This window comes from Oncorhynchus kisutch, linkage group LG3 (genome assembly GCF_002021735.2).
Source record: "Oncorhynchus kisutch isolate 150728-3 linkage group LG3, Okis_V2, whole genome shotgun sequence".
Classification (NCBI taxonomy): domain Eukaryota; kingdom Metazoa; phylum Chordata; class Actinopteri; order Salmoniformes; family Salmonidae; genus Oncorhynchus; species Oncorhynchus kisutch.
This window is the reverse complement of record NC_034176.2, coordinates 28,827,864-28,840,259: the sequence shown is the minus strand read 5'-3', so window position 1 is coordinate 28,840,259 and position 12,396 is coordinate 28,827,864. Positions and strand designations below refer to the sequence as shown.

Sequence of the window (12,396 nt, the reverse complement as noted above, 5' to 3'; positions counted from 1 at the left end):
CCAAAACCACCATTAAAAAAAAGCCAGACTACGGTTTGCAACTGCACATGGGGACAAAGATCATACTTTTTGGAGAAATGTCCTCTGGTCTGAGGAAACAAAAATAGAACTGTTCGGCCATAATGTCCATCGTAATGTTTGGAGGAAAAAGGGGGAGGCTTGCAAGCCGAAGAACACCGTCCCAACCGTGAAGCATGGGGGTAACAGCATCATGTTGTGGGGTGCTTTGCTGCAGGAGGGACTAGTGCACTTCACAAAAAAAGATGGCTTAATTAAGGACAACAAAGTCGAGGTATTGGAGTGGCCATCACAAAGTCCTGACCTCAATCCTATAAATTTGTGGGCAGAACTGAACAAGCGTGTGCGAGCAAGGAGGCCTACAAACCTGACTCAGTTACAACAGCTCTGTCAGGAGGAATGGGCCACAATTCACCCAACTTATTGTGGGAAGCTTGTGGAAGGCAACCCAAGTTTAAATTGTTTAAGGCAATGCTACCAAATACTAATTGAGTGCATGTAAACTTCTGACCCACTGGGAATGTGATGAAAGAAATTAAATTAAATAAATTCTCATTCTCTCTACTATTATTCTGACATTTCACATTCTTAAAATAAAGTGGTGATCCTAACCGACCTAAGACAGGGAATTGTTACTAGGATTAAATGTCAGCAATTGTGAAAAACTGAGTTTAAATGTATTTGGCTACGGTGTATGTAAACTTCCGACTTCAACTGTACATATTGCCTCAATTTCCTCGTATCCCTGCAAATTGACTCGGTACCGGTACTCCTTGTATATAGTTGTTATTTTGTTTGACTATTTCCTTTTTATGTTTCTTACTTTCATCATGATTCTCTCAAACAGTTTGTGATACAAATAAAAGCATTTCAAACATCCTTCCTCCCAATGAAGTTTCTGTGAGAATTGAAAGAACAATCTGAGATAACAAAAATATTTTCTGCTCCCACTGGCGTGGGATCGCCCAACAGTTAGTGTTCTCACTCCATTTCAGGAGGTTAGTAAAATGTCATATGATCAAGGACACAAGGATGTCTATCCTCATGATGACTCAGGAAGTAAAGACAATATACTGCATGGCCTTCTAGATGCTGTTTGATCTCACCAAGGGGCAGGGTGGAGTGGGTGACAGGATTAAAAGAAGAGTCACATATGAAAAAAATACTATAGTATACTATGCTCAATACTGTAGTATTTCTATATTTATATACTATCGTATTCAGTGTAGTGTTTTACGGAAGTATATAATAGTTCACTGTAGTGTTTTTGTGGACATAACTCTAGTAGTAAAGCTGACTACAGTATAAATACTGAAAATATTACTATAGTAAATACTATAGTAATTACTGTAGTTTTTACAGATATTGCTCTAGTATTTACTATGAGGTTTTTTGTAGTATTTGTTTGTACTTTTTACCCCTTTTTTGTGACATCCAATTGGTACTTACAATCTTGACCCATCTTTGCAAACTCATGTTTGGACTCGGGAGAGGCTCAGAAATGGAGGATTTCTCCTTGAGGAAACCTGCTGGGCAAAAATAGCAAATGTTCCATAACCTGTAGGTAGGTAGGTAGAACTGGAGTCTGATCAGATAGTTCAGAGCATCTATTTTTTTATAATCTGTAGGGAAGACAATATATGGTCTATACGTGGCATGTAGACATCTCACTCATAGTTAGCACAAACTGAGATATGGGGCAATGATGAAGAAAAGCACAAAATGTTCATACTTGAGTAAAACTAAAGAGAGTCACCTAGTAAAATACTACTTGAGTAAAAGTATTTGGTTTTAAATATACTTTATCAAAAGTTTTTTTTTAAACAAAGATTCCAGACGGCACAATTGTCTAGTTTTTAAAAAATGTACAGATCGCCAGGGGCACACTACAACCCTCAGACATAATTTACTAATGAAGCATGTGTTTAGTGAGTCCGCCAGATCAGAGACAGTAGGGATGTTCTCTTGATAAGTTTGTGAAATAGACAATTATCCTGTCCTGCTAAGCATTCCAAATGTAACAAGTACTTTTGGGTGTCAGGGAAAATGTAAAGAGTAAAAAGTACATTATTTTCTTTAGGAATGTAAAAGTTGTCAAAAATATAAATAGTAAAATAAAGTACAGATACCTCAACTACTTGACTAGTACTTTCAACTATTTTTTACTTAAGTACTTTACACCACTGTATGGGGGATGGGAATGTGAAGCATATGCAAATTAAAATAATCTAGTATAACTATAGTTTTAAACTGGACATTGCTGTAGTATTTACTAGTGTTTTTTGCAGATAATGCTGTATTATTTAATCTAGTATTATACAGTATACAATAAAAATATGTAGTAAGCACTACACATGAGGGATACTACGGTGTGTAGTATAGTATTCTACAGTATATAGTTAGCAGTACACAATAGAGGGATATTACAATGTGGAGTGTATTATTCACCAGTATACTACACAAGCCAATAGAAGCACTATACAGTCAAGAGATACTACAGTGTGTAGTATAGTATACTACAAAAGTATATAGTAAGCACTACATGATCAAGGGATACTACAGTGTGCAGTATACTATTCTACATTTTAGACATTTAGCAGACTCTTTATCCAGAGCGACTTACAGGAGCAATTAGGATTAAGTGTTTCACCTTGTCGACTCAGGGATTCGAACCAGTGTCTTTTCGGTTATTGTATACCGAAATGATTTGTAATGTGTAATTTCTACACATGATCCAGGGATACTGGATCATGTGTAGTACATGTACGGATAGTACATGTACGGATACTACATGTACTATAGTAAAATGTAGCATTGTTTTATGTGGGAAGATACAGTATGTTAGTAAGAGCAATGAATCAATGGCCAAATTGTTAGGCCTCATATGGGGTTGTTAGTATACCAGTCAGTTAGTAGTAAAGCAGGAAAGGGTTGCTATTTCCTTTGGTTTATCTTGGAAGATAACACATCAGTGTCTATGCAGACTGCAAACCAAGCACTGAGCTGCAACACCTTTGAGGTTGGCCACACAATGGACAGAGGGACAAACATTTGTCAGCCATTTGTTAAGATAGAATACTTCAGCTTTAATGAAATACAATTCTTTAGCATAGTTACTGTACGATTTGTAATATATATATATATATTTTTTTTTTTTTTAATCAATCGTCACCCTGAGCAGAAGTGTGTGGTCGACCTAGGTGCACTTTTTCTTTAAATCTAGTGGTTGATCCAGCTTTCCATCCCAGATCCTGGAATCACTCACCATTGTGCTTTAGGGGGCCAAAAGTAACATGTCTCAAGAAACATATCACACTGAAGGTTACAACAGATGGATAAATACATAGTTCTTGTATATGATTTTGGGTGATCTGTGTCTGGCGGAGAAGGGTTTCAGGAAAATGTGAGAGGACTGTCTCAGACTCAGGGCACAAAGCAAAGGGTTAGTGAGTGTGTTAGAAATTACAAGTCCAGCCAACATCATCCATAGTACAGTTGAGTATTAGTAACAATAGGTCTGTTAGCAGACGTTAGTACTGTTGGGTATTAGAGTGTTATTGTTAGTGTATATATTAAGGAATGACAAGAGAGCTGTTGGCAGTTGGGGGTTTGGTTTCAGAGTATAAGAATATTCATGACAGTAACAGCCCCACTCTTAAACACACAATGTACACCCACAGTGGTTTTAACAGACCATTAGGTTAAGGATGGTTTTAACCAGGGAGAGTCAGACAAGGCACTTCTCCAGTGCTTGGGTTTCAGTTTGGTTGATTAGTGAATGTTAGACTGTTAGTCCAGGTTAGTAAACCAGGATTACCCCAGTGTTGGTTAGTTCTTTACGACTCCAGCTAAGGTTACTCAGAGTTACCAGTACATGCAGCAATCACAAGACAAACCAGGCCTCGGGAAACCATCTAAAAACTAGGGTGGTAAGATTGAGAGATACCCCCAACACAGCTACACACACTGACAACTCTAACATCCTCAACACTCCTGTAACGTTAGGGTAGACTAATGTTACCAAACCATCCGCACAGGCTTGTCATGGGTATGCTCCCTGCTAGCTTGGTTAGGAGCACATCATTGAAATTAACAGCAAGGCCATCTCAGCAGACTCAATCTTGTTAGTCATGTTAGACGTCAGAGATCGGAGGTGAGTAAGGCGTTAGTGTTGCCAAGGTTACAGAGAAGAGAAAGGACAGTGCTGACAGCATGAGGAGAAGCAGGCATCAGAGAGAGGTGTTAGTCAACTGCAGTGTCAGTGCTTTGATCAGCTGAACAGTGTGGAAGGGGATCAGAACGTGTTAGTTATTTTACAAAGGAGGGGAGAGAAAGCATCCCTCAGTTAAACAGTATTGCAGGGAAGGAAATGCAAAGCACCAAAGTGTCAGACACACAACACTACAACCCCACCCCTTATGAGTCTCTTATGGCATGAAATGTGGTCCTATCCAATAAAGTCCTGAGCAATGTGGCATAAAAGACTACAAGTAGCCCTTTCCTGCAGTCAAATGACCAAATCTCCATCTAAATGGACTCATGGGTGGAATGTTATTCATATCTTTTATCATTAAACATTATTTCAAAAACCCGCCGAAAATTCTGTGTTTCTATGGTTTTGTAATGTTTGTCTTCTTTGATGTATATAAACTGTAATATTGGGATGCAAACTCAAAATTGAATACATTTCAAATGTATTTCTAATATGGTACAGGTATTTTTTTAAAGCCCATAACCATGTGTGAGGTGTATACTCTTGTTTCATAGTAGATTTGTTTAACTTCTTGGTGACAGGGGGGGGCAGTATTGAGTAGCTTGGATGAATAAGGTGCCCAGAGTAAACTGCCTGCTACTCTGGCCCAGATGCTAATATATGCATATTATTAGTAGTATTGGATAGAAAACACTGAAGTTTCTAAAACTGTTTGAATGATGTCTGAGTAGCATATGGCAGGCGAAAACCTGAGAAAAATCCCACCAGGAAGTGGGAAATCTATACAGTGTAAATGGGGTCATATTACACTTCCTAAGGCTTCCACTAGATGTCAACAGTCTTTAGAACGTCGTTTCAGGCTTCTACTGTGAAGTGGGGGTGAATGAGAGCTGATTGAGACAGTTGTCTGCCAGAGTGCCACAGGCTCTGAGTCGCGGTCACGGGAGAGTTAGCTCTCGTTCTATTGCTTTTCTACAGACATAGGAGTTCTCTGGTTGGAACATTTATGATAAAAACATCCTAAAGATTGATTCTATACTTAGTTTGACAAGTTTCTACGGGATGTAATAACTTTATGTCCACCATTCGGCTGGACCTGCCTGAACGCACGTTTGGATTGGTTTACCAAACGCGCTAACAAAAGAAGCTATTTGGACATAAATGGACATTATCGAACAAATCAAACATTTATCGTGGAACTGGGATTCCTGGGTGTGCATTCTGATGAAGATCAAAGTGAATATTTCTAATGCTATTTCTGACTAATGTTGACTACACAATATGGCGGATATATTTTTGGCTGCTTTGTTGTCTGAACGCTGTACTCAGATTATTGCATGGTTTGCTTTTTCCTTAACGTTTAAAAAAAAATTATCTGACACAGCGGTTGCATTAAGGAGAAGTATCTCAAATTCCATGTATAACACTTGTATTTTCATCAACATTTATAATGTATTTCTGTAAATAGATGTGGCTCTCTGCACAATCACTGCATGTTTTACTACTGAACGTAACGCGCCAATGTAAAATGAGATTTTTTAAAGTATAAATATGCACTTTATCGAACAAAACATACATGTAGTATGTAACATGAAGTCCTATGAGTGTCATCTGATGAAGCTCAAAGGTTAGTGATTAATTTTCTCATGCTTTTTGTGACTCCTCTCTTTGGCTGGAAAAATGGCTGTGTTTCTGTGAGTTGGTGGTGACCTAACAATCGTTTGTGGTACTTTTGCTGTAAAGCATTTTTTTTATCCGACACTGTGGCTGGATTATCGAGAATTTTATCTTTAAAATGGTGTAAAATACTTGTATGCTTTGAGGAATTTTAATTGAGATTTTTGTTGTTTTGAATTTGGCACCCTGCACTGTCACTGGCTGTTGGCGAGGTGGGATGCTACACATCTCCCAGAGAGGTTAAGACAACCAAGAAACACTGACTGATTTTGCTCATTGCAGTAAAAGGTTAAAGGGGAACCAGCAATGTGCCAATGATAATCCCATTTTAAGTAGGCTAAGTAAAATATCCAAATAATCACAGCAAGGTGATACACTTCTAACACATATTGATAACTAAAGAAGTGTGGCTGTGCCCCATCAGCAGTAAGTGAATGCCAATGTTGTGCCCCTTTCTCAGTGGGTGAAAGCCATAGGTCCCAGTTCCCGTCCCAGTTCGGTAAGGATGAACCACGTTGACAACTGCAGGGGGAATGACATGACAACAGTCACTGAGTTCTGTTTTACACAATACAGTAAGATGTGTAGAAAACTGAGCAGCAGAGAAAGATGAAGACGAACTGAGTAGTAGACAGTTTGACAGGCTCTGAGAAAGTCAGTGGCAGTTTTATTGAGGACACCTCAACTAAGACAAATGGAGGGAGCAGAAAAGCAGGCATTGGTTCAGGCTGACATGGTGCTATGGTGAAGAGGACAACATACATTTAGTCTGCACTTTACTGTTTCAGTCTGCACATGAAATGTCACTAATTTTGTCACAAACTTCAAGTCATAAACAAGGAGGGCTTGTGTGTGTGCAATCAGGTTTTTGCCAATGGGCGGGATTCTAAGAATTACTACAGTTCTAGGACATGTGTGTTACCTTGGTAAACCACATATGTAGGTTACACTTCCAAATGCAGCCTCTATTTCTCTCTAGCTCTTGGTTGACCTGACACAACCAAACATTTTATAGGCCGATCTGGCATATGTCAGACATTAACTCATCAGCCATGAAAGCAGATTAGACTAATCTGATTTAGTTATGGTTCTGCTTTCAGGTTGTTTTGTTCTCTGCCTTTTTTCTCTGGCAGTATAGGTCGACTGCTCTGTTAAAATGCGGTGGATTTATATACAGTTGAATTTGGAAGGTTACATTCACCTTAGCCAACTACATTTAAACTCAGTTATTCACAATTCCTGACATTTAATCCTAGTAGAAATTCCCTGTTTTAGGTCAGTTAGGAACACCACTTTATTTTAAGAATGTGAAATGTCAGAATAGAGAATTTATTTCAGCTTTTATTTCTTTCATCACATTCCTAGTGGGTCAGATGTTTACATACACTCAATTAGTATTTGGTAGCATTGCCTTTAAATTGTTTAACTTGGGTCAAGCGTTTTGGGTAGCCTTTCACAAGTCTCCCACAATAAGTTGGGTGAATTTTGGCCCATTCCTCCTGACAGAGCTGGTGTAACTGAGTCAGGTTTGTAGGCCTCCTTGCTCACACACGCTTGTTCAGTTCTGCCCACAGATTTTCTATAGGATTGAGGTCACGGCTTTCTGATGGCCACTCCAATACCTTGACTTTGTTGTCCTTAAGTCATTTTGCTACAACTTTGGATGTATGCTTGGAGTCATTGTCCATTTGGAAGACCCATTTGCAACCAAGCTTAAACTTCCTGACTGATGTCTTGAGATATTGCTTCCATATATCCACATAATTGTCCATCCACATACTTTCCTTCCTCATGCAGCCATCTTTTTTGTGAAGTGCACCAGTCCCTCCTGGAGCAAATCACCCCCACAACATGATGCTGCCACCCACGTGCTTCACGGTTGGGATGGTGTTCTTCAGCTTGCAAGCCTCACCCTTTTTCCTCCAAACATAACGATGATCATTATGGCAAAACTGTTCCATTTTTGTTTCATCAGACCAGAGGACATTTCTCCAAAAAGTACAATCTTTGTCCCCATGTGCAGTTGCAAACCGTAGTCTGGGTTTTGGAGCAGTGGCTTCTTCCTTGCTGAGTGGTCTTTCAGGTTATGTTGATATAGGACTCGTTTTACTGTGGATATACAGTGGGGCAAAAAGTATTTAGTCAGCCACCTATTGTGCAAGTTCTCCCACTTAAAAAGATGAGGCCTGTAATTTATCATAGGTACACTTCAACTATGACAGACAAAATGAGAAGGAAAAAAATCCTGAAAATCACATTGTAGGATTTAATGAATTTCTTTTGTTCTTTTGATGCAACTCATCATTCTGTGTCCTCAACACGACGAGTTGAGTTTTTACCAAAAAGTTATATTTTGGTTTCATCTGACCATATGACATTCTCCCAATCTTCTTCTGGATCATCCAAATGCTCTCTAGGAAACTTCAGACGGGCCTGGACATGTACTGGCTTCAGCAGGGGGACACGTCTGGCACTGTAGGATTTGAGTCCCTGGCGGCGTAGCGTGTAACTGATGGTAGGCTTTGTTACTTTGGTCCCAGCTCTCTGCAGGTCATTCACTAGGTCCCCCCGTGTGGTTCTGGGATTTATTTTTGCTCACCGTTCTTGTGATCATTTTGACCCCACGGGGTGAGATCTTGCGTGGAGCCCCAGATCGAGGGAGATTATCAGTGGTCTTGTATGTCTTCCATTTCCTAATAATTGCTCCCACAGTTGATTTCTTCAAACCAAGCTGCTTACCTATTGCAGATTCAGTCTTCCCAGCCTGGTGCAGGTCTACAATTTTGTTTCTGGTGTCCTTTGACAGCTCTTTGGTCTTGGCCATAGTGGAGTTTGGAGTGTGACTGTTTGAGGTTGTGGACAGGTGTCTTTTAAACTGATAACAAGTTCAAACAGGTGCCATTAATACAGGTAACGAGTGGAGGACAGAGGAGCCTCTTAAAGAAGTTGTTACAGGTCTGTGAGAGCCAGAAATCTTGCTTGTTTGTAGGTGACTAAATACTTATTTTCCACCATAATTTGCAAATAAATTCATTAAAATCCTACAATGTGATTTTTCTGGATTTTTTTTCTCATTTTGTCTGTCATAGTTGAAGTGTATTTATGATGACAATTACAGGCCTCTGTCATCTTTTTAAGTGGGAGAACTTGCACAATTGGTGGCTGACTAAATACTTTTTTGCCCCACTGTAGATACTTTTGTACCCGTTTCCTCCAGCATCTTCACAAGGTCCTTTGCTGTTGTTCTGGAATTGATTTGCACTTTTTGCACCAAATTACATTCATCTCTAGGAGACACAACGCGACTCCTTCCTGAGCGATATGGCGGCTGCGTGGTCCCGTGGTGTTTATACTTGTTCATCTGTACAAACAATAGTACACGTGGTACCTTCAGGCGTTTGGAAATTGTGCCCAAGAATGAACCGGACTTGTGGAGGTCTACAATTGTTTTAACGAGGTCTTGCCTGATTTTTTCATTTTTCCATGACGTCAAAAAAAGAGGCACTGCGTTTGAAGGTAGGCCTTGAAATACATCCACAGGTACACCTCCAATTGACTCAAATGATGTCAGTTAGCCTATCAGAAGCTTCTAAAGCCATGACATCATTTTCTGGAATTTTCCAAGCTGTTTAAATGCACAGTCAACTTAGTGTATGTAAACTTCTGACCCACTGGAATTGTGAAAGTGAATTATAAGTGAAATAATCTGTCTGTAAACATTTATTGGAAAAATGACTTGTCATGCACAAAGTAGAGGTCCTAATCGACTTGCCAAAACTAGTTTATTAACAAGAAATTTGTGGAGTTAGTTTTAATGAAGTTTTAATGAATCCAACCTAAGTGTATGTAAACTTCCGACTTCAACTGTATAAACACACTAAACTAATCCCTTACTTTCTGTCTCACCCTCCCTTTCATATTCCCCCTCTCTCAGCACGAGGAGATACTGTACAGCACAATGGTAGCACTGTTCTTTGTGTGAGTATAAGGCCCTTGAACCAGTGTGTAACGAGATGTCTCATTGCTCAAACGCCTAACAAAGCCTCAGTCATATCTAGAGAAGAGAAAACAGTCTACCTCAATGTAGGTTACCAGATGGTCTCCTTAATTAACAAGGTCATTTAGCAAAAAATAGTGCTGTCTTAGTCAATGACTTCAATGAAAATCTACATTAGCTTGATAAATAGTGTTACCTGTTTAAAAACAGCTTTGTTGACAGCCTTGTCAGTCAGGACATGTTGTGGACTCATCTAAATAGGCTCTGAGGGCTGGCACCTTCCCAGCATCTTCCTCAGGATATATCTGGAGATAAACACAGAGCAGAGAGCAGCAGAAAGTGGAACGCAACCCCCTGGAACACCTGTCCCCAAAACCCTACCAAGGACGTACTGGACCATTGGCCTTGACCACTGCCAATAGATACTATGAAGAGTTACTAAATTAAGCTGCAAAATCACCAAGAATCATAAGCGTTGAGGAACAGTATCTAATGGACCTGAATTACCTTTTAACTTATTTGACATGTTTTACCTTGAACTAACCTCATTTAAATGAATAACTTGTTACGGCAGCCCCCACTAATACCAACAAGAGTCAATAAAAAAATATCAAGGAATGGAGCACACAAAACAGAATTACCATCAATAACGGCTGTTAAACCTCTGCCTTTACAAGAACCCCCTCCACAGTATGAGGATATACTGGACACATACCCATCTGTCTCTCCCTACTCCTGTATTCACCAGTCCGTCAGGGACACCAGGGCACCCCAGTCGTCATGGGGACTTGCATCCTGCCAGCTGGGCTGTGGGTTTGGCCACTGTATACAGAGGGCATCCATTAGCACCATTTAAACATCAGCAGTGGAGGTGGACAGGGTGAAATAAGAATTGTTTGTAATAAAACTAGATTGATGCACACTACCCCTGCATCATCACATGCTGATGCCATAGAGGGGCAGCAAGCATGAATGTCTGCCCAAAGAAAACTACATGGTGATTATTCCTATCCTATGATTACATTTTTTAAACTCCATCGTGGAACAGCAGATTGCCAAAACGGACAAGGCACATGATGCTGTGGTGGCTCACACACACACTCACTGCGCTGTTGCTGCATTCAAATGTCTCAATTATTAATGTAGGGTTAGACTAGTTGGTCCTGCGGAGCTTTGTGTGTGCGTGTCTTCTTGTATTAGGTGTTTGCCTTTAAACTTCACTGAAATGGGTATTGAAAGGGTATTTAGCTCTTATAAATCTGTCGTGCTACACGAGCGCATCATAAAACATAATTTCAAAATGCACCTCGCAATGACGATTTGTCAAACCCAGCTTGAATGATTAAACACCATACATTATGATTGTTTTAATGTTCTCCTGCGCATGATGTAAATGGGACAACAATTGTATGTCTGAGGCTACGGTCTTGGAAGCTCATCACACATTAAAATGTAGAAGGAAATGTCATGTTATTAAACGAATATCAGAAAATCGGTCAATGGTCTCCCACCTTTTGCAATGATGTAAATTTGACCGCCGGTCCACAATGCACCAGTCTCGCAGCATCTGTGTCAGTCAGTAAGGGTGCGATGAAACGCTCGAGCTGTCCGATCCTCTTCGGGTAGGATGAGAGATGTGCAAAATTATCACTCATATAGGTGTAGATATTCTTAATTAAAAGCGAATCCTTACCAATTGTTTTTTGAAGCACAGTGCACAAAAACCTATTCCAATTTACCCATGCGTCAATCTCTTCTAAAATGAGGACGTGCTGTGGAGTGCGTCACGTTGCTTGAGCAGAGGTCTGGTAAATGGCGAGCAGCTGCCTCTGATGGGCGGTTAAAAGAGAGTAAATAAAAAGACTGGACAAAGGAGTGTTTGGATGGCATGAGGAATTACTAGTATGCAGATGTCTGTATTTTGTATACAAGCGCGTGTAGGCTACGGACTCCAGCTGCCATAAATATACGTCCTATTGTTACTGCAAACTCGTGACAGAATGCCCGTAGGTCTCCTCCACCATCTGCGTCCCCTCTAATCGAAACGTGTCTATGCGCTGTCCCAACCTTTTCAAATAGGCTACAACAACATAATCTCTGCGGTGAGATAGAATATAATGAAGCATACTGTAAATATGGGGCCTATCCTATGCCACAATGTAATCCGTGTCCAGTTTGTTTTAAAGAAAGAAAGAAAGAAATTATCACATTAATAATAGCCTTGCCTGCACAACGACATTGAGAAATTAAATGTAAACACACTTCTCCTGTCTGTGACCACCTATAACCTAATCTCAATAAGAACTTAATCTCATACAGAAAGCAATTATATGCACACACACAATACCAGTCAAAAGTGGTCACATCTACTAATTCCAATTTTCTCCATTGTAGAATAATCGTGAAGACATCAACTATGAAATAACACATATGGAATCGTGTAGTAACCAAATAAAGTGTTTTGTAAGAATCTCATATTTGAGATTCTTCA

The 12,396-nt window shown here is 39.8% G+C and overlaps 1 long non-coding RNA gene across 1 annotated transcript; it reads right to left on the bottom strand.

Moving 5' to 3' along the window:
• Positions 1 to 727: 727 nt before the first annotated feature.
• On the bottom strand, positions 728 to 12,036 carry LOC109872070 (uncharacterized). The gene is made up of 4 exons (XR_002252395.2): positions 11,645 to 12,036; positions 11,417 to 11,521; positions 10,102 to 10,727; positions 728 to 6,430 (listed from the first exon to the last, which is right to left on the bottom strand). It is a non-coding gene; the product is annotated as an uncharacterized LOC109872070 (long non-coding RNA).
• Between the last annotated feature and the right edge of the window lie 360 nt (positions 12,037 to 12,396).